This window comes from Dermacentor variabilis, chromosome 1 (assembly GCF_050947875.1).
Source record: "Dermacentor variabilis isolate Ectoservices chromosome 1, ASM5094787v1, whole genome shotgun sequence".
In the NCBI taxonomy this organism is placed as follows: domain Eukaryota; kingdom Metazoa; phylum Arthropoda; class Arachnida; order Ixodida; family Ixodidae; genus Dermacentor; species Dermacentor variabilis.
Genome location: NC_134568.1, coordinates 184,741,950 through 184,764,863, shown reverse-complemented (window position 1 = coordinate 184,764,863; position 22,914 = coordinate 184,741,950). Strand labels below are relative to the sequence as shown.

The 22,914-nt window shown below is 46.8% G+C and overlaps 1 long non-coding RNA gene across 1 annotated transcript; it reads right to left on the bottom strand.

Annotated features, from left to right (window-relative positions):
* Positions 1 to 1,010: 1,010 nt before the first annotated feature.
* Positions 1,011 to 5,366, bottom strand: LOC142588874 (uncharacterized). Its single transcript, XR_012829743.1, has 2 exons — positions 5,230 to 5,366; positions 1,011 to 1,177 (listed from the first exon to the last, which is right to left on the bottom strand). It is a non-coding gene; the product is annotated as an uncharacterized LOC142588874 (long non-coding RNA).
* Between the last annotated feature and the right edge of the window lie 17,548 nt (positions 5,367 to 22,914).

Genomic DNA, 22,914 nt, shown 5'->3' with positions numbered 1-22,914 from the left:
GCTGACATAATTGTCTGACAAATACTGCATCATGTTTGCTATTTTGCCTTCTGTTTCAAATTCACTGCATCTATACATTTTACCAGTGCATGAGTAGGGTTCAAGGCTGTTCTTTAAAATGCTCATGAGCACTTATCATGATCAGTTCCCCATATAAGTGGTTTTGCTGATGAGAATACAGGAATAGGAGCAAAATTGACATGGAACCAACATATAGATAACGTCTGCATGACTGCCTATCAAAAGTTATATTTTCTGACAAAAAAACTGGAAGATGCATCACGTAATGTAAAACTTATTGCATACACCGCCTTCATTAGGATGATACTAGAATATTCAGCCGTTGTTTGGAGTCCCCATCAAGTGATGCTTAAGAGGAAGTTGGAAAGGATACAGAGTCTGGCGGCACACTTTATTTGTTCGACATATCGAAGGAAGGAATCGGTCACGCTTATGTTACAGCGTTGCAACTTCTATCTTCTTGAGGTACGTAGGAAAAAATATAGGCTGAAGGTGCTTTATCAAATAATGCAGGATCAACTTTAGATTGATAAGCTCAAATATCTACATGCTCCAGGCAAAAGATACCCGCGAACTAACCACGCCTACATCATAAAGCCGGACCATACCAACAGTGATACATATCGATACTCATTTTTCCTGGATGCGATAGAAATGTGGAACCAATTGCCAAACGCTATTGTTAGCCTAAAAGATGTCGCCGACTTTGAAAATGCTGCTGAGGCATATTTATGAAAGTTTTCGATTTAGTTTTAAAGTGCCAAGTGATATGTGCGACTTGATATTCATTGTACGTATTTTGATGAATGTCAGAAGTGTGCTGAACAGCATTCAAGTGAACATCTTATTCACTGTGAATTGACAAGTGTTAAGCAACTTTACGTACATTGACATTGTCTATATTTGATTTATGTAATTGTATTGTCCTCTCTGTTATGACCCTCTATGAGGGTTGACAGTATTAATAAATAAATAAATAGACAACGAGGAATGTGGGTAAGTACACTTTATTTTCAGCCCACGTTTTTTTAATGAATGGCTGTTATACTGCTAAAATCTGCACATTTAATAAAAGTACACTGCTCTGCTTCATCACTCCATGCTAAGTGCAAGTATCCTGTACCAGGAAGTCAAACCAAGACGTGGGATGTTCAGTCTGTGAAAATAAAAACAAGTTTGAAACATTAACGTGCAAAAACTAAAGCACACTCAAGAAAATAAACACAGCACAGGAACATATCCAATGAATCAGAATTACCTTTGAGAGCAAACATATAGTCTCTATGGCACAGTCATCATCAGCCTGGTTATGCCCACAGCAGGGCAAAGGCCTCTCCCATACTTCTCCAACAACCCCGGTCATGTACTAATTGTGGCCATGCCGTCCTTGCAAACTTCTTAATCTCATCCACCCACCAAACTTTCTGCCACCCCCTGCTATGCTTCCCTTCCCTTGGGATCCAGTCCGTAACCCTTAATGACCATCGGTTATCTTCCCTCCTCATTACATGTCCTGCCCATGCCCATTTCTTTTTCTTGATTTCAACTAAGATGTCATTAACTCGCGTTTGTTCCCTCACCCAATCTGCTCTTTTCTTATCCCTTAACGTTACACCTATCATTCTTCTTTCCATAGCTCATTGCGTCGTCCTCAATTTGAGTAGAACTCTTTTCGTAAGCCTCCAGGTTTCTGCACCGTAGGTGAGTACTGGTAAGACACAGCTATTATATACTTTTCTCTTCAGGGATAATGGCAACCTGCTGTTCATGATCTGAGAATGCCTGCCAAACGCACCCCAGCTCATTCTTATTTGTCTGATTATTTCCGTCTCATGATCCGGATCCGCCGTCACTACCTGCCCTAAGTAGATGTATTCCCTTACCACTTCCAGTGCCTCGCTACCTATTGTAAATTGCTGTTCTCTTCCGAGACTGTTAAACATTATTTTTGTTTTCTGCAGATTAATTTTTAGGCCCACTCTTCTGCTTTGCCTCTCCAGGTCAGTGAGCATGCATTGCAATTGGTCCCCTGAGTTACTAAGCAAGGCAATATCATCAACGAATCGCAAGTTACTAAGGTATTCTCCATTAACTTTTATCCCCAATTCTTCCCAATCCAGGTCTCCGAATACCTCCTGTAAACACGCTGTGAATAGCATTGGAGAGATCGTATCTCCCTGCCTGACGCCTTTCTTTATTGGGATTTTGTTGCTTGATTTATGGAGGACTATGGTGGCTGTGGAGCCGCTAAAGATATCTTTCAGTATTTTTACATACGGCTCGTCTACACCCTGATTCCGTGATGGCACAGTGAAGAAACCTTATTCCTCCGGCCTTTTTTGAGCGCGAGAAAATATGAAAGTGCATGCGTTCTCCCCATATTGTGTATCTGTCACCTTTTCACACACAACAAAGATGTTGTCTCAATGTGCCCAACTGTCTTTGCATATCCATTTCTCTGCTCTCATACCATGATACCTACAGTTAAAGGCTGTAGCAATGCTTAGCTTGAATGAACCAACACAAGCTACATGCACTGTGCTGTTGAACATGGCATTGTAAGTTAAGATTCATGCACAGCACATTCATGTGCTATAAACATTTGATTGTGATTGTAGGCGAGATAAATAAAAAGAAGGTATGTAAATAAGAATGTTCCCTAATAAGCTGTGCAGAAGTGCTCTCCCGTTTGGACAGAAGCCGAGCACAGCTGCAGTGAACAAGAAGCCAACTTATACAGCATTTAAAATCTAGGTTCTAAATGTGTTACAGATTTTTCTGAATTCATAGTCGAAAATCTAGGTGTTAAAGGTGACAAACATTTAAACAGGTCTCTATTCGAACTGGTAATGCTATGTGTCACCTAGTTTGATAAAATATACCATATCACTGGTCTCCCAAGCTAAGGCTGCTGTCCAGTTGCAAGTGCAAATCACTCAATTATGTCTAGGGCACGTTTGAGCAAAAAGCAGCCAAGATTACTGTGCCATTGAGGTCTATTTTCTGACATCTGATTTCTTTTCAGAAAGCCACCTCTCTAAAAAAAAAACTTCACAACAACATAACCCAAACCTTTCTTGAGAAAAGCCATCACACTGGTCCTTGAACACTAATTACACAGTGGCTCCTTGTGATGTAATGTTATGTACGTCAGCACCTTACAAAGTACAGGAAAATTTAATAATGGCAGCGTGACAGGTACACAGAAAAGTAAAGGGATAAAACATCACACAGGCTGCCATGAGTGTTCATATCTCTATTTCAATGTGGATGTTTTTAGCAGTGAATACATGTTCTCATTAAACTGAGTCATAATATTACAAAAGCGAAGGGCAAGAGTCTTTACATTCTAAACTGACAAATGTGCTTTATTACGATTCACCGCAATACAGGAGGTATTTTGCAGTGAACGGTCACGTAAGGTTTTGGCTAACTACGGCGGGCGCGTCCTGCAGCGTGGCCTCTTGTGTATTGCGGTAAAGCGTATTAATGTGACAAGAGCTAACCTGGCATGTATGGCTTTAGCCAACAAAAGTTCTCAAGACATCATGCATCCTGCCACGAAAATCTGCTTTGTTGAGAGTAGAACATTAGGTTCGTCACTGACAGAAACCATACATTCCAGATTCACGTAAATCTTTCCCAATATTGGCATGCTTCACCGCAACACACAAATATGTTGCGGTGATAACGGTGGTCGAACAGGCTGGTGCAAATGTTTCGACAGGGGAGCGTGCCTTCATCAGGGCAACTGCTTTCCTTGGCAGTTTTCATATACGTGAGACCCCCCCCCCCCCCCCACTTCCAACAGGGGAGATTTAGCTGGACCTTTGCCAAGAAATGTACCGACAAGCGTTTGGTAGTGGCTGGTAGAGATGCAGGTGTCTAAAAAGCGTTGCGAAATTCGGTTCCGTAAGGTTAGCTTCAACGCAATACAAATATGTTAAGCAGTTAGACATACATGTTTTGCGGTGAATCATAGCAAGGGTACCTGGCCTTTGATGCAAAGCAGCTTCCCAAGAGGCACGCTAATCCAGTGGCTAGTTATGCAGTTCCCCGCATGCAAGTGAGTTCCCTGCGTTCGGCGGTTTCTCAGTGACATACAAGATGACATTGATTGACTGTGTTGTAAATGGGCGACGGCACTATATGCTGATGCAAAAGCGTCGTTTCGCTTTCGAAAACACCTTGACTCGCATATGACCAAAGCAGTTGAACAGGAAACTACGAAATTACGTAGCTATTATGGAAGAAATCAACAGTTCAGAAAAAAAATGGCCGTGTAAACATTAACTGGCTTACGAGGTCGACAAACCAACGGTTCAAAGAATCGCAGCCACGTCCGAAAAAAAATAGCGCTGAAGGCCGGCCTGTACACTTAAGCGCCTCGGCGCGCGTAATGTAATAGGAGACGGCAGCTCCACAAGTACATCATTAAGGAACACATATATGTCGGTGAAAGCGGTCACTCTTCAGTTCTGACATGCTTCACCGCGTAACACTAGTCTACTGCGGCGAAGCTGACTTCAGGACGCCGATTTCTTCAACTCGTCTAGCGAGGCAGGTCCGTTTATCACGCTTGGCAACGTTTGACATTTTCTGCATTAATTTCGTTTGTTCTTTCTAATTTTATTATCACAGTGACCCTGTATCACGCAGTAGCAGAGCTAGTGCCGCGTCTTAGGTGCGTTAGGAAAGGTAAGCGTGTATGCAGCAGGCACGGCGGCATTGGCTCTTGTTTGGAAACTTCAAGAGACGCTCTTCCGCACAGCGATGCCATTTGTATTATTAAAAGAATGCAGGTGATGATTAAATGAGCCGCAGCAAAGCTGTAAAAAAGCAGTAGTAATGCTGTTCTAAGATCCTCTCGCTCGAGCGCGATGGTCTTAGAAAAAAAGCGCGATGCAACGCGATCTGACGGAATAGCTCGTCATGCCAGTGTTTTCTTACGTCCTCGTTCTTACGCGTACCCTCCCCTGAATCAGACTACTGAATGGTTCTGTGCACGCACTGACGATCCTGACGGAGGCAATCACTGACATGAGCAGCTCCATATAAGATGCCACGGCCCATTCCACATGCCGGCTGCAATTTGACGCGGCCATGAGGCAAAATATGCGCACAAGGTACCTAATGGTAACGCATCAAACAGCTCACAGCCCCAACCCTTTATTACACGCATATAGCGTGGAAAGATGAATTACTCACGCTCTAAGTGGGCACGGAATACGAACCGCTTCGCAGCGCAGCCGGCTCCGTAAGACAGACGCCATCAAAATGAGCGGATGTGACATCATGGGTTATAGCGGACGTGACGTCATGGGTGAACGTAGACATTTCGGGCACCTTTCGTCTAAAGCCCCTGCATCCACGCGCCACCGCCGCTTTCTTAAGTAGCGCCAACCTTTGTTGTGCGCCGCCTTTTCTCCTCACACCAAATCCGGTATTTCCGGTTCCGGCATTTCCGGTTTAAAAATTTCCGGTTCCGGCGTTTCCGCTTCCTGGAGTTGCGCTGCGGGAATTTCCGCTTTGACTGCTATTAGACGATGGTGAGACGCCCGCGCGTGCTTAGTTGAGCTGTGGCAGTCGCTATAAGAAGAATGCAAAGGAGACAAGCTGTTGTATTCCGCTGTAGTAGTAGTTGGCGGTCACTGTTTTCCAAATGCACGAAAAACGGCAGTGGTCTCCAAGCGCCCAGGCACTACATTCCACTGTACGTTGTCGCTCGTGCCACAACCGGTCGCAGGTTGACGCGAAGCAGCGAACACGAGCAGATCGCTCGTTACAATAGGCGGTGGTTCTTGAATGGAATTGCATTCACAGTTTCAACCGCAGCTGGTGCAATTAAAGCCTCTCCAGCGACGCGAAAGTAAACAACGCTAAAAAACAAAACGTCACTTCCACTCGGAACAGGAAGCTGCAGCTACGTAAGTTCCGCTTGGCGCCGGAAGCTAAAGGGGTGAGTGGGAGAGGGGCGCGGAGGAGGAGGGCAAGTTGGCGGTACTTAACCTGGTCGGCGGAAACGTGTATGGAGGGGCTTTACTTTCGTCTGCTGTTCCCCGGGCACAGCAGACACGGCCATCTTAACTAACGTTTTTAAATTAGTAAGCGTACATATTATTTGCTTATAATCAAGATAAGTCAATAGTATTATAGCGTAAACGTTTTATTCACTACAATAAAATAATTATGCAGCGTGTGCCACGAAACCTGGCAGTAAGCAACCCTGGGCGTCGCACCAGTCGCATTGTTGAAATCGCAATCATGTGAAATGAGACCTCTAAAAATCGCATTGCGACGCGTGCGACAGCACCGATTTTCGTCGTTGCAGTCGCAGCATGTGAAACAGCCTTTAGAGTTTCCTCTACGTAACCGTGATTGCAAGAGCAGTCGTACAACCGCGGAAGTTCCGAATAACGTAACTATTGTAGGCATTTGCATTTGAATACAGTACCTCACACACAGGACGGTTGACTAACCGTGCTTCTTCAGTTTTCGTCTCGCATTTGCTATCATTTGCACCAGCGTATGCTGCAGACATGTCTGCGCGACGCGCTGCACAAGATTACGAGATTGTTGCATCCCCATATTGTCATTGTATTCTTAGTAAAGCTATATAGTCGACATTCGCCATTTTTTTAATTATTATTGCGATAGAAATTGTAGTAGCACTCCCTCCTGTCGAAATTCCACTGACGCGGACGTGTGCTGCGGTGGGTTGTGGTTTCGTCAGCGCTGTTCCCACGCAGCTGTAGTGTCGAAAATGGCGTAAACTTGACTCTGGGAGTCTTCCACCGTGCTCTGGGAACGTATTGTGGCTGGAAGCAGCAAGAAGCAATCGCTTGTCGCTGCTGCCACGCCAGCGTTCCTACAGCGTGTTTACCGTCAATGAGATGTGTTCATGTTCGGCTTTGCGCACGACACCAAGTTTGTTAATTTAACAAGGAACCGAAGGTTTACTGTAATTTACACTGGTGACAACACGTGCACCTGCCTAATTATAGCTGTCTGGTAATTTGCTGTCGCAATGACTGGTTCGCTTTTCGGACGAAACTGCGACATTTTGTACTGTTATCAGTTCGCTTGACATAGCTATGCTGACGTAAAGATAGGAGAGTACCTTTTATCTTTGTACAGAGTTGAAATTATTGCAGCTTCCTTTTTGATGACTGTAGCTCAGCAAGTTTGTATAAAGCCACAAGGAAGCAAAGTTGCTGTCAGAACCAGCAGATTGCTGTTAAACGTACGTGAAGGTTCTTAACAAGCACATGGTGGGTAGTAATTTTCGTACATGCGTTTTTATCGCATAATTTACATATATGCTTTGTTCCTGCCATCAACCTGATGTCATCTTGAGTCGACATCATTCTTCGTTGATGATCAGCACAGAAACAAGCACATAGAAATCTGCTAAATTTCTTATTAGTACCTATGATCTCAACAGTGCATTTTCGTGTCTACGACCACTGGAACCGATCCTGCAGGATGACTAGTAAATTGTGTAGCGTACGTAAATTGTGTAGCCTACGTAAATTGTGTAGCGTACCCGTGATCTCATCTGTTCTGCATCTGCAACCATGGATGAAAGGCTGTACCCAGCGTGTGGTAACTTCCTTATGGGCCGATGTACTGTACCTGTAAGCTATGGCTTAAGTCTTGTCTCTGTGACTGTTGCAGCAAGCCCACAGAAATGCCCCACTAAATATCTTAGTACATGTGAATTGCAATGTAATTGTCTGCGACCGTTGAGCCAGCCTGCAGCAAGCCTTAATAAAATGTTTAGTCGCCAAGATACCTGTGATCTTTTCAGAAGTATTTGTATCTGCTGCCATGTAAGAACAGCTACGCTCTGCCTATGGTAATTTCCATGGAGGTTGTCTAATAGCCGTGAATTTTTAGGATGAACCTGTGTTTATTATGTGTGGCCGCTGAAGCAAGCCCACACAAATCCTCTGTTAGCCTTTGGTACAGGTCAACTCATACAAGGCATTCTTGTGTCTACGACTGCTGAAGCGAGCATGCTGCAAGCTTTTAGTTAATTGTGCAGTCGCCAAGGTACCCGTGGCGGCTTCAGCAATATTTGGCTGCGACCACGGAAAGGTCGCATTCAGCTTCTGTTTACTTGCTTAGAGGCCTTTGAGCCTGTGAACACTTACAGTGAATTTGTGTCTCTGACCACTCAAGTACAGCAAATATCTTGTAACTTCTAGTACATATGTGAAATCAGTTGTTTTCTGCTGAAGCAAGTGTCTTGTAATGGTTTTATACGTGTACACTCTCCATTAATGTTCGTGTCTGCAACTGCTTACGTGATCATTTAGCAACTTTATTAATGCCCAGTGTATCTGTCAAATCTTTAGTACTTTTGCTGTGTGCGACCACTGAAGCAGGCCCGCAGAAAGTCTGGTGTAGCTTCCTTCACAGCTAAGACACCTGTGAACTTTCCAGCAAATATTGCATTTATGTGCCTGCGACCGCTGAAGTGAGCCATCCCGCAGTAGGCCTCCTACCAACTTCCCTTGTAACCCCCCCTCCCCCCCCCACACACACACTTGCAGAGGGCTTTTAAAGTTCTTTTACTGGCCGAGGTGTACCTGCAAAATATTAGCTCATCTGAAATGGTCTCGTCACTACACGAAAGTGTCAATGCTTGCTCTGGTGACCTTTACCAGAATTTGTTATGGATGCAGAGCGCATTTGCTCTATAAATGGATGATCATACAGCAGCTGTTTGTGTCTATATATACCACTGAACTAGTCTCAAGTAATTTCGTTAATGCCCAATGTAGTTGTGACATCTTTAGCATAACTCGTGTTAGTGTGTGTAACTAATAAATATGGCCTATAGAAAGGCTCTGGTAACTTAAAGTGCCTAAATTATCTGAACTGCATGCTCAGCAAATTTTTCGTTGACGTGCCTGCAACCACAGAAGTGAGCCCGCAGCAAGCCTCATGATAACTCCCGTAGTGGCCCTACTGCGAATTCTTCAAATTTTCTTGCTACACGAAGAACATTTGTAAACAGTTTATTTCATGCACACTTTTACTAACCATGGTGCATCATAAATAACTTCTAATGGCTGAGCTTGTATGATGAAATTGTTGGGTTTTATTTGTTTGCATTGATGCGCTTTACTGAAAACCGCCGAGTGCATTTGAGAGCTGCACTCGTGGTCTTCCTGCAACTGTTTCATTGAAATAAATGCTGTATGTTTAATGAGATTGTCAAATGATTCAGCAGCCCACAAAACTTAGTTCTGTAGCTTCGTTCCTGTTAGCATAAAAAAGTACAGCTTGCATGTCTATATGTTTTGATTTAATGCTTTTTTATCACGTTGTATGTAATCTATCAGCTTACCGCTGCACGGAAATTATATGCACAATGCTCAGCTGCACTGCAGCCTTCTTTTAACGTGCTTTGAGACGCGATGGGCTGTATTCCTGGCCTGTCTCCTGGTAATTCAGCTTTTTCATGACAAAAATGTTTGGTCGCCTTATTGGACCGCTGGGATGGATCTTCAACTGCCATGCAGTTCCTTTTCGTCATTGCCCCACAAGCCAACAAAAAACCAGGCCAAGCTTACTTTGTTAATGGTATGTAAAATGCAGCAGGCCTGGTGCACTTCTAGGGCACATTATGAGGAACGTTCCTATTATGTTAATTTATAATCAATATGGACGTCCTGTGGATATCCTAAATCCACAACCAAATGTCCCACAAACGTCCTTTGGACAATTGGTAACAAAATGTCCCAGAAGCGTCCTACATCCTGACAAAAATATCCTAAGGATGCACTGGAGATTGTGCAATAGAATAGTCCATATTTAAACATCTCTTGGACGTCCGAATATCCCATTATGACGCTCGTGAGACGTTTCTATAAACGTCGATTCGCGTGCATGGGACGATCCAGGGACGTTCGAGTGTTCCGTTTTGGATCTCCGCTGGACATCCGCAGGACGTTGGTGGTCCAGTTGGTTATCTTCAAACGTCCTGTGGACGTCCGAATACCCGATTTTGATGTACGATGGACGTTTTTTGGATGTGCTTTTTTTGTGTCGGACGATCCTATTGACATCCGTAGTACATCATTGGGACTTGCGTGGATATCCGACGGACGTCAAAATATCCGTTGTAGGATGTCCTTTGGATGTTCACCGGAGATCTGGGAGCAGACTTCCCGGGAGCTTTCACCCGTAGTCTGCGACGGCCACCCCAGTGCCGTATTCCTGTATCGTACTCGCATTTTGTACGTAGCAGGGAATAAACCCCCATTCGTTGGTGCCACAGCTGGAGTCGTCTCTACGCCTTGCCGGTGAGTCAGCGAACCCGCCGCGGCGCCCCTTTGCGTGCGCTGCGGAGTGGGGACGAGCTACGTGTCTCCTTAGACCTTAGCTAGCCGGGTCCGGGCACGTTAGCCCGAAGCCCCACATATCTGGCGCCCAACTAGGTTTCGGCATGGCGTCGGAGCAGGCCCCTTTGCGGCCCCCGTCGCAGCCTGAGTCCTTGGTTGCGGACCTTATGTCGTTTGAGGCAGCGGACAATGCTGTAAGCTTCAGGGATGCTCTTCGTGGCAACCCCATGCTATCAGATGCCAAGTGCGACCCCCTAGGGACGCCCATTGGTCAGTCCGTTCGCCCAGCGGCACCCTACGGTCCAAGCAGCGTGAGCCCTTTAACTGCTCAGCTGCTTCGGCGTTCTGCCGAGCAGGAGCCATCCCGCTCCGCCGGCGACTGCGATCCGCTATCCGGCCTCAGTTGGCCTGGAGGGCAACCTTTTCGCAGCACCGTCGGCCGACCTCCCATCCAAAGGCTATCCAAAATGAGGCTTGGAACTGCGTGTCCCCAGCGATCGCGCGGCCGAATGGCCCAAGTCGCGCGTGCACAGGAGACAGGGGTCCCAAAAGGGGTCCCCACAACGTAGAGGGGTATTTTGTTGACCCGTCAACAGTCGGCGTCAAAGCTGCGTTGACTTCTGGATAGGCGCTGATGAATGGGTGGGGTCGCCTTGTAGCAAACGTTTAATTAAGCCCTTGGCCATATTGAGACGTAACATCCTGGACAACACCTTGCAATGTGGTGAATGCAGTTTAAATCATTGTTCAGCGACGTAAGGCTAATGCGTTTCTCTCGTGTTTACGGTTAAATCGCCACTGAAATATTAAACAGCCGTGAGAAGACATTGTGCTGCAGCTTCTTTAAAGATCTTTGAAATGGCTTGCGTATGTCCCCTTGTGGTCCTAAAAGACCCGTTATTCAACAAAACGTAGCGCTTCGCTAGCTAAATAACTGACTATAGGTGTGAACGAGAAGAAAGCGGGTTAACCGAGGGGCCTGATATTTTTTAATCATAGTATAAGAAGCAAACAAACAAAGACATTAAGATCAACATAGGGGAATTAATTGTACTTACTGATTGAATTAAAGAAATGATAAATTAACCCTTTACTGCACCTTGTTGCATTTACGCAACATTCCGATGAACGGCGTTAAACAGAAGCAAAGTCCGTTTAAAGCTGCCTGTACACGTTGTTGCATTTCCGCAACATTCGTCTAAAAAACGCGCCCCTTTGTCCTGCCATCTGTGCTCATCCTTCGCATCTTCTACCAAAACACGTGGAGGAGGCTGCGCGCGCCCGTAAACAGTGATACGGATAAGTTTTGCCACTTGTAAATTTATTTCTCCATAAGACAAAGCCCAAAAAAAATTCTCACGCTAAGCTCCACATCCTCCTCACTCTGTAGATTAAAAAAAAAAGAACATTGCTATCTCGGAATATTTTGTTCCTGGCGACGGAACGTTGCTATGTTGCGCAAATGCAACAACGTGTACATGGTTTATTTTCTTCGGAAAAGTGAAATGGCTTCAAAACGCTTTTATGGCCGAGCAATCCCTCCTGGTAGTGAACGCAGCGACCTTTCCAGGAGTGACGACAACCACGAGTTAAACCCGTTTCGATTCAATATGTGTGCAAAAATGTTTTCTGGTCGATTTTTTTTTCCAAAAGGATGCGGTGCATCCGCATGCTGCCGTGTCGCGTCGTCACGGGCACAGCCTTATGTCTGTGCTTCTATGTTCTAAATGCTGACAATAACCCGAAAACACTGCATTGCTTCCTGGCTGCACGGGAATCTGCACCACGTACTGCACGAAGTGTGGTAACCACCTGTGGTGCACAAGGAAGTAGAATTGCTTCTTTTTGTTCCACACTAAATCATAGGTGCACCAATGATTGTCACGTGCAAATAAACATTAGAGTATGAATCGCACTATGTCTCTCTTTCACCTTCAATTTCTTTATTTGCACGTTGTTGCAAATACGCAACATACCCGTTTTCTGCAAATTCAAACCACAGAAATTCACAGAAACCACAGAAAGTTAGATTCCATGGCAGTACAGCTACTGTTATCCGTCCCTACAACTTCATGAAAAACATTTTGAGGAAACAGAAATTGTGCAGTAAAGGGTTAATGAAAATGAAAGTGGATGAAAAAAATTGGAGGACGTTTAAGCTTCGCCTTCAAGAGTGGAACGCGATAGCGTTATCGCACCCCGTTCGCACCGCCCACTCATTCGCTCGGCATGCTCTTGACGAGACGAAGGGGAGAAGCGGTAGTGTTCCTGTATATGCTCCCGCAGCTCCCTGCGGGAGCATATACAGGAACACTAAGATGGATGGATGGATGGATGTTATGAGCGTCCCCTTTGGAACGGGGCGGTGGCTTGCGCCACCAAGCTCTTGCTACTATGCTGCCTAATATCCTACCTAGGTTAACCAATAAAAAAAAAAACACTATGAATTACCACGTCCAAATTTTCTGATACCCTATTGCGAACTGTGCTTTTGAACGTCTCCGTCTTTTGTCGTTTCCCTACTTTTCTTCCACCAATCCTCCAATCGCCTCTTACTGATGTCTATTGCGGACCTGTTTGCTTTACCACTGCTCCCGCTGAACCCAAGGGCTTCAACGAGGCCAGTGGTGCTTAAATCGACCGCTGGATAGACGTCTTCACATTCTAATAAAATATGCTCCGTCGTTTCCCTAGCTTTACCGCAGCAAGCACATGCTTCTTCTTCCTTCTTATATCTCGCTTTATAGGTGCGTGTTCTAAGGCATCCCGATCTCGCTTCGAAAAGTAATGAGCTTCCCTTTGAGTTATCATAAATGGTTTCTTTCCTAATTTCGTTTTTTCCCCTTAAGTAGTTACTCATGGCAGGTTTCTTTTCCACTGCCGCCACCCATGAGATTAATTCAGCCTCTCTGACTTTCCGCTTGACCTTCTTTGTTGCTGTGTTGCCCACCCCACAGGCCGCATACTTGCTGGTAAGCTTCCTAGTTCTCTTCCTCCACTGTGAATCAATGTTTTGCCTGTACAGATACCTGAACACTCTCCCAGCCCATTTACTTTCCTCCATATTCCTCAGCCGTTCTTCATACTCAATTTTACTGCGAGCTTCCCTCACTTCAAAACTAGTCCAGCCCATATCCCCTTGCACAGCTTCATTTGTAGTCTTCCCGTGAGCGCCCAATGCGAGGCGACCCACTGACCTTTGGTTCCCGTCGAGTCCTGATTGTACCCCTGATTTAAAGCAAACAACCGCATTTCCAAAAGTAAGTCCTGGAACCATTACTCCTTTCCACATACCTCGGAGGACCTCGTACCTATTGTATCCCCATAGCGCTCTGTGCTTCATTATGGCTGCATTTCTCTTCCCCTTGACTGTTATGGTTTTTTCCTGTGTTTCCATATAAGCAGGTGAGTGGCGCGCCACCTGTCGGGGCAGGGCCGTACGTTGCGAGGAGGGGGTCTTCCGTCTTTGCCGCAAGATGGCTCTGCGTGTGTGCCAAGCGCAGAAATGTAGCGGAAACGTAGTTCGCCACTCGTTTAACTGCGGCTTCTGTAATTTACATGCTCATAATTACCGATATATACCGCAGTATAACTTTCTACGGCACGTTTCTAAGGCAACACCGCATTTACTAGAGGCGCTTTTGTCCCGCTTTGAACCATCGAACTCATGGTTGAGTGGTAGCGTCTCCCGTCTCACACTCCTGAGACCCTAGTTCGGTTCCCACCCAGCCCATCTTGCGAGTTGTTTTTATTTATGCATTGCCTTCCGGGATTTTTCGCTCACAGCCGACGCCGACGACACCGGCTTGTCTGCGACACGAGCTCTTTAACGCTTTCGCGTTAAAACAACTTGCCGTAGGTGGGGAACGGTCCCACGTCTTCGCATTACGCGTGCAATGCTCTCTCTACCAATTGAGCTATGCGACGCCGTTCTCCCATCCACTTTCTGGGGTAGTTATGCGCTACTACTATAACTAACCCTGGGAGTGTTAGCCAGCGCCACCACTCACAAACCTTGGCGGCGGATGTGGAACATCCTTTCTGCTGTAGGCGTCACGTGTACGTACTCCTTTTGGGTGAAAGCAACTGGTGTTGCGTACTCCAGGGTAGCGTATCGTACTGCTGCCGAGTAGTAGCGGCGCCTGCCTATCGAGGCTCGACCGACGTTATTGGGTAGCGTGGCGTTGTCGGCAGGCTGCAGGCATCCGGTAGACCATGGCGACCAAGCAAGGGCGAGACGATTTTCTAGTGCGAAACGTGCACGGTTTATTCAAAGATAGATGAAAAAAAATGAGAACAGCATGAAGTGATTAAACGTACATTTCGGAGTCCCTTAAATAGGCTCTCTACAATCGTGGGCGGGATCTTGCTTCCGTCGATGTCACGTGACCGGCACGGAAAGAGGGCCCCTTCTCCTCTGGTTATACCGAGTCTGCTGAAAGGAAGAAGTCCCGCCTCCCGGAATTGTAGACGTCTGTCCGCCTCTTCTGCGCTTTGCAGGTTCGGGGAAGTTCTCTTCTAAGTCCAATTCGATGAAAGGGCCTCTCTAAACTCGCACACACACACATACAAAAGAGGCTGTACACTGCGGGGCTTCCGGCAGACAGGCACACTCGAAACGGTCATGGCGAATTAGAAAGTCACGCATCATTTCGACGAGGCCTGGTAAAAGGTCGGGTGAGAGAAAGTTCTTTCTGCACGTGGATCAGGACGCCCCCAATAGCCGGTGAAGTCACGCCTGATTTCGACGAGGCAGGTTGAGATGGGCGGTTGAAATTCCTTTGAACACGTGGTGTCAGACGTCAACCCTAACAGCATCTCAGGCGGGGGAGGAAGATCCCGACGTGTAGGGGCCAGCAGCCGCTGTACGAGGGATCGGCGTTTCGGTAGCAGAATTCCCCTTAGAGGTGGCGAACGCTTAGTTTACAGCAGGTAGATTCCTGGGAGTGGTCATCAGTCCTCGTGGCGCTCTTGTGACTTTTTTCCCTGGTCCAGTCCGGTGAAATTGGTCTTGCAAGCAAGTCTCGCAACTTTTCGTCTCCTGCGTGGGCAAGCAATCACCCCAGAACAGTGCCGGTCCCACAACCACAAAGCAGCGAGCACAAGGCCACCCTTCCCCAAGACGCACCCGGCTTAAAAAAAAAAAAAACCGCTACACCTTTCCCATTCCCTACGCGCATCCTACTCCCCCCCCCCCTCCCTGAACACTAAAACAGCCATTCCTTGAAAGCGTTAAGACGTGGTTATTAAAATCAGCTAACAATCGGCTTCACTTCGGATAAACGTATGAATTCGAAAAAAACGTATGAAGGAACGTAAAAATGCCACGGAAACCCGGATGAGCATGAGGCTTTCGTTACTCTAGGGGCAACGACTCAAACCGTCGGCATTGCCGTTAAGCTTACCCTTCTTGTAGCGAATATCGAAGGTGTACTGTAGAAGAGCCAAGCTCCAGCGCAAAAGACGACCGTTTTTCGTAGACATGGACTGCAGCCATGTGAGGGGACAGTGGTCAGTCTCTATGGTGAATCTTGAACCAGCGATATAGCAAGCCAGCTTCTGCACCGCCCATACTACGCAGGCGCATTCTTTTTCTGATGCACTGTATGCTTCCTCACGAACTGAAAGCTTTCTACTGGCGTACAGTACAGGGTGTTCGTTCTCGTCATCTTTCTTTTGACAGAGCACCACCCCCATACCCCTGTCACTGGCATCACACTGAAGAATGAATGGCTTAGAGTAGTCGGGCGCGTTCAACACTGGCTGACTCGTTGGTGCTTTCTTCAGCATACTAAAAGCCTTTTCTTTCGCGTCATCCCACTTTACCGTTTGCGGTTCTGTTTTTCTGAGAGCATCCGTTAAAGGACTCGCAATCTCGGTATACCGCGGGATATATCTTTGGTAATAACCTGCCAAGCCAAGGAATGATCTGATGTCCCGCTTGGTGCGTGGTTGCGGGAAGTTCTCTATGGCGGTCAGTTTAACCTCGGAAGGCCGACGATGACCTTTCCCTAATACATGACCTAGATAATTAAGCCAACTCCGCGCGCCCTAATTGACATTTGGGAGCCTTAACAGTTAAGTTGGCCTCCCGTAGACGACACAGCGCGGTTCGCAGTTGTTGCATATGGTCGGCCCATGATGAAGAAAAAATTGCTATGTCATCGAGATACGGAAGTGTAAAGTCCTCCATTCCTCGTAGCACCTGGTCCATAAGGCTAGAGAAGCAATATGGCGCATTCTTCAATCCAAAGTTCAGGACTTTCGGACGAAAGGTTCCCCATCGAGGAAATAAACGCCGCAAGCCTTCTTGCCCTCTCGGTCAACGGAACCTGCCAATACCCTCTGACTAAATCGAGCGTAGAGATGAAATTAGTACTGCTCACTTTCTCAAGCCTTTCCTCGATATTCGGTATTGGATAAATCTGGTCCTTCGTGATTGAATTGAGCCTGCGGTAGTCCGTACATGGTCGCGGCTCTTTTCCTGTGACCTCAACCAAGATAAGAGGCGAGGTATAATCACTCTCTCCTGGCTCGATTACACCTAGCTCTAACATCTTGTTTATTTCAGCGCTCATGACTTCACGTTGACGAGGCGAAACGCGATAAGCTTTCGAACGAACTGGGTCCGATGAAGTTAACTCGATGTCGTGAACCATCGCAGTGGTCCTGCCCGGTGTGTCTGAAAATACGTCTTTAAATTCAAACACGAGTTCCCTCAGTTCGGCCCTTTGATTGGGATTCAACTCCGCCTGTTCTACTAACTTATCAATGGTCTCGTGAATGTCTTTTGTTTCCGTCACTGCTGTTAACTTTGGAAAGTCGACAGGCATTTCCTCAGGTTGGTTAAGGGACATGTTCACAATGGCTTCCCTCTGCCGGTAGGGTTTAAGAGGAAGCTTTAGCTCGGGTGCTCCTTTCTAAATACATGTAAAAGGAGAATTCGTTTTTCTCGGCAACCACAGCACCAAATTTGGCGGGGTTTGTTGCATTTAAAAGAAAAACTTAAAATCTAGTAACTGTTGGTTTCGAATTTTCGATTTAGGTCGTCAATTTTTTATTAAAAATCGGCAAAAATCGAAAATTTTCAGAAAACGAAACTATCAAGTTTACAACTCTGTAACTCAGCAAGAATAGGTGATATCGCAATTCTGTGAATTGTACTTAATAGCACATCTAAAGCGGACAAATTTGACATCTTATGCATGAATCTCAAAAAATTTATTAATATGTAATTACAACTTTTGCAGAACCCTCGTAAACAACGTAACAAACTCACGTAAGATGTAAAATGACATACGAAATTTGTCCGCTTTGAATGATCTAATGGGTGCCGTTTACAGAACCGCGATATCTCTTTTTGATGCAGAGCTATTAGTTTGTAAACTTCGTGCTTCTATATTTTTCAAACTTCTGAAATTTTGTAAATCTCTTTAACAAAATGCAAGCCCTAAATCAAAATTCCGCTTCCAACAGTCACTAGAATTGAACTTTCTCTCTCAAAAGCAACTAATTTCGTTAAAATCGGTCCAGGGGTTATCTCAGAAAAACGTTTTTGCGTTTTTACATGTATTTGAATAGGCCGCGTCGGAGTTGGGCCCGAGCTAAAGCTTCCTCTTAAGTAGATTGCTATGATACACTTGTGGTGTCCTTCGTTTTCCCAGTACCGTGATTACGTAGTTTGTATCAGATAATTTCTGAATTATGTCAACCGGTCCTTCCCATTGAACCTCTAGTTTGTTTTTCAACGAGGGTTTCAGGATCATTACCTTTTCCCCCACTTCAAAGCGTGCGAGCCGTCCTGTCATAGTAATGATTAGCATTGCTTTGTGCCTTACGCATTTCCAGCCCTTCTAATTCCTGAGAAGCGTGCAGACGGTCCAACAGCTCTAGCACGTATGCTACAACCGAAGGATCGTCTGCCCGGCCTTCCCAGGCTTCTCGAACAATGCGGAGAGGGGAGCGAAGGCAGCGTCCATAAACGAGCTCTGAAGGTGAAAAACCTGTTGATTTGTGCAGTGCAGTTCGAAGCGCGAACATTGCTGCAGGCAAGCAACTCTCCCAATCGGCTTTATGCTCATAACAAAGGGCTCGCAAAAGCCGTTTCATGACTGAGTGGACTTTCTCTACCGCGTTTGACTGCGGGTGGCACACTGAGCTATGGATAATTTTAATACCGCACCTTTCCAGAAACGTCGAGGTCAGTGTGCTCGTAAAGACGGATCCTTGATCTGACTGGATTTCTGCGGGAAACCCTACTCGCGCGAAGATAGATAAAAGCGCGTTGACGATCTCCACCGAGCTTTGTTCCTTGAGAGGCACTGCCTCGGGAAATTTCGTTGCGGGGCATAGTGCAGTAAGAAGATGTCGATAGCCAGACTGCGTTGCAGGAAGTGGACCCACTGTGTCTATTATGAGCCTGTGAAATGGCTCCGTGGTAATGGGAACAAGTCTCATTGGCGCTTTAGCCTTATCTCCGGGCTTGCCTATGCGTTGACATGTGTCGCAGCTTCTTACAAGTGCTTCTACTTATCGAAAGCAGCCGGGCCAGTAAAATTGCTGCAATAAGCGGTCCTTTGTTTTACGAATGCCCAGATGCCCTGTCCAAAAGCCCCTGTGAACCAGGTGCAGGAGCTGCTCACGATAGGGATGCGGCACCACGAGTTGGTCGAATTGCACACCCTTACCTTTTATAGAGGACGCCCGCCCTCTTGAGGAACTTCACGTTCTGTTTGGCCACACCTTTAGCGTCAGGCCTTAGGTTACGCAGGGTGGAATCTTTTTCCTGCTAAGCAATCAATGTGGCAGGGCTTACATTCAATAACCTTTGTCTGCATTCTGCCTCGCGAGATATTTCAGGCTCTGCTGCTTTCCTGACTTCTTCATTAGCTGGTGTACTTGCCGCATCATCCCCTATAGGGCTGTCCTGTTCGGTACTGGTTGACGAATCCTCCGTCAAAGCTGTTTCCTCCACCACTGGACACTCATACACTGCCTTGGCCGCGAGCTCCCGTGCCTTGAAACGAGTTAGGGCTTGCACTATCCCTTCACTAAACCCGATTCCCCTGCGTCGTAGCAAATCCTCAGATTTGTTAGAAAACAAATATGGATACTGAGGTGGGAGATGTGCCGAGACGGCAGCTTCAGTGTCTAGTACTCCAAAAGGCCCTTCGATACGAATCTTGGCCACAGGGAGACAAACACTGGAGGTTTCCACGGCTTGCCTTATCCAAGCACATTCTCCCGTGAACTGGCCTTCCTCAACGTACGACGGGTGCACTACGTCCATTGTGGCTGCCGAGTCGCGAAGCACCCTACACGGTTTGCCGTTTACCACGAGGTCTCAAATATTGTACGGTTCTAGCAATTTCAGATTTTCCTCGTTACTAGTTAGTGACATCAACACTAGTTTGGGATTTTTGCATCCCACGGAGATATGCCCTGTTTGCTGGCAGTTGTACCAAACTATTGGTTTCTTGGCCTCGAAAGCCTTTTTCTTTTGCCTTTCTGCCCTCTGTTCGGGTGACTCCTCCCTTCCCTTGCTGTTCTCTTCACTACTTTTCACTGAATCTGATCTTTCCTTTGATTTATACTGATTCGACTTTGACCATCGTTCTGGCTTGTCGGGTCTGTATTTAGTCACCTCCTTCTTAGAACCTTCGTTGCCTTCGAACACGTACACGGCGGGTTACGTACTCAGCGAGATTGGCCGCTCTTATGATAGTGTCTACGCCTGGCCTATCCTGAACCCTATACTTGATGTTTACTGGCAGCCGGTGGTAGAACTGTTCTAAAGCAAAGCACTGCATTGTCTTTTCAGCGTCGCCGAGTGCACCCTCTTCTCTTAGCCATTCCTTTAGGTTTACCTCCAAGGTGTATGCAAAATCTGAGTATGACTCGTTTTTGGTTTTCTCCACTTCCCTGAATTTTCGCCTGTATGCTTCCGCTGATAATCTGTGCTTTTTAAGCAGATTTGCTTTGACTTCATTGAAGTCCTCTGCTTCTTCTTTCCCCATGCGGGCGATACATCAGCTACCTCACGTGGCAGTAACGTAAGCAAGCGTTAGCGGCCACGTGTTTCTCGCGAATTTTGCCTTTTCACACGTGTGCTCAAACTGTACCAGAAAAAGACCTATGTCCCCTCCTACTGCGTAGGGTGCCATCAAGTCTGTCATTCTGCGCTCGCTTTCACGTGCCTCTAGCCTAGGTCTTTCAGGATTTTGAGCTTTCAAGAGCTCAATCTCTAGGCGCTTCATTTCGAGTGCGTCACGTGCAACACGCTCTTCCTTTTCCTCTTGGCGCTTACGCTCTTCTTTTTCCTCTAGGTGCTTACGCTCTTCTTTTTCCTCTAGGCGCTTACGCTCTTCCTCTGCAATGCTCTCTAGGCATTCCGTCAGTTCATCGTCGTCGGCCCCGATCGCTTTGATTGCCTTAATGATCTCCGGCTTTCTCTTTGATGCGGCGATTTGGAGGCCCAACTCTTTGGCCAAGCTCAACAATTACGGCTTCTTTAGTGCCTTCAAGTTCATGGCTGCCCTTAGTGCTGCTAACTATTCACTCTATACCAACCTTAACGTACTCAAAACTTCGGTCAACGGTTCAAGAAAAATCACTGCACTGTACTTTCCAAAAAAATACGTAAAGCCAAGTGATATCTGAGTGAAGAAAAGCCGTGCACTCACCATATGCAGTCATGAATCTAGACACCTTCCTTCCGAACGTTGTCGCCAGGACGAAAAGGCTACGATCTCGTAGTTGTCGTCCAAGTTGGGGTCTCCAGGGTTCCGCAACCCAATCGCTGCCAGTCAGTTTGTTGCGTACTCCAGTGTAGCGTAACGTACTGCTGCCGAGTAGTAGCGGCGCCTGCCTATCGAAGCTCGACCGACGTTACTTATTGGGTAGCGTGGCGTTGTCGGCGGGCTGCAGGCATCCGGTAGACCATCAAGACCAAGCAAGGGCGAGACGATTTTCTAGTGGGAAACTTGCACGGTTTATTCAAAGGTAGATGAAAGAAAATGAGAAGAGCATGAAGTGATTAAAAGTACATTTCGGAGTCCCTTAAATAGGCTCTCAACAATCGTGGGCGAGATCTTGCTTCCGTCGATGTCACATGACCGGCACGGAAAGAGGGACCCTCCTCCTCTGGTTATACCGAGCCTGCTGAAAGGAAGAAGTCGCCCCGCCTCCCGGAATTGTAGACGTCTGTCCGCCTCTTCTGCGCTTTGCGGGTTCGTGGAAGTTCTCTTCTAGGTCCAATTCGAGGAAAGTGCCTTTCTAAACTTGTACACATACACACACAAAAGAGGCTGTACACTGCGGGGCTTCCGGCAGACAGGCACACTCGAAACGGTCATGGCGAATTAGAAAGTCGCGCTTCATTTCGACGAGGCCTGGTAAAAGGTCGGGCGAGAGAAAGTTCTTTCTGCACGTGGATCAGGACGCCCACAATAGCAGGCGAAGTCACGCCTCATTTCGACGAGGCAGGGTGAGATGGGCGATTGAAATTCTTTTGAACACGGGGTGTCAGACGTCAACCCTAACGCTGGTCAATAAACCCACACGTGCTACCTGAAGGCATCAATGTTGCTGGATTCGAGACCCTCGTTATGTAATGAACGAGAAGAAAGAGGGTTAACCGAGGGGCCCGATGTTTATTAATCATAGCATAAGAAGCCAACAAAGACACTAGGGACAACAAAGGGGAATTACTTGTACTTACTAATTGAATTAAATAAATGATAAAGTAATGAAAATTAAAGTGAATGAAGAAACAACTTGCCGCAGGTGGTGGTGGTTACAACATCTTTATTGAAAAGCATGGCGGGATCTCAGGGTGGCCGCTGTTGGGGGCGACTCCTTCGGCCCAAGTGACGATTTTAACGCGATAGCGTTAAGGAGCTCGTGTCGCAGAAAAGCCGGTGTCGTCTGCGTCGGTGTCGGCGTCCGCGGCGTTGGCCGTGAGCGATAAATCACGGCAGGCACTTCATAAATAAAAAGCAACTTCCAAGATGGGCTGGGTGGGAATCGAACCAGGGTCTCCGGAGTGTGAGACGGAGACGTTACCACTGAGCCACGAGTTCGATGCTTCAAAGTGGTACAAAAGCGCCTCTAGTGAACGCGGTGTTGCCTTAGAAACGAGCTGTTTCTAAGGCTCAGGCGTGCGTCGCTTGCTCAGGCGCACATTTCCTTGTCGCGCCGAACGCTGCGTTGCTCGACGCTCACCGCGTCCGATGCGGGGCGCGTAGTCGCTGCGCCGTAGCCCAATACCCCTTGGCGGGTCGACGGGAACGCTATCGCGTTCCACTCTTGAAGGCGAAGCTTAAGCGTCCTCCAATTTTTCAGTTGTTCCCCGAAATCGGTGGCAGCCCTAAGTAAGGCCTCCCAGGTAAGTTTAGAAGGGGCTGGCAAGAGCGTTTTGGGGGGAAGGGAACTCCTAGATCCCTAAAGGATGTGGTCTTGTGTTGCCAATTCGTTCAGGTTACAATTTTGACATATGGGGTTAAATTCACCATTGGTGATAATCGCCTGTCTATTTGGG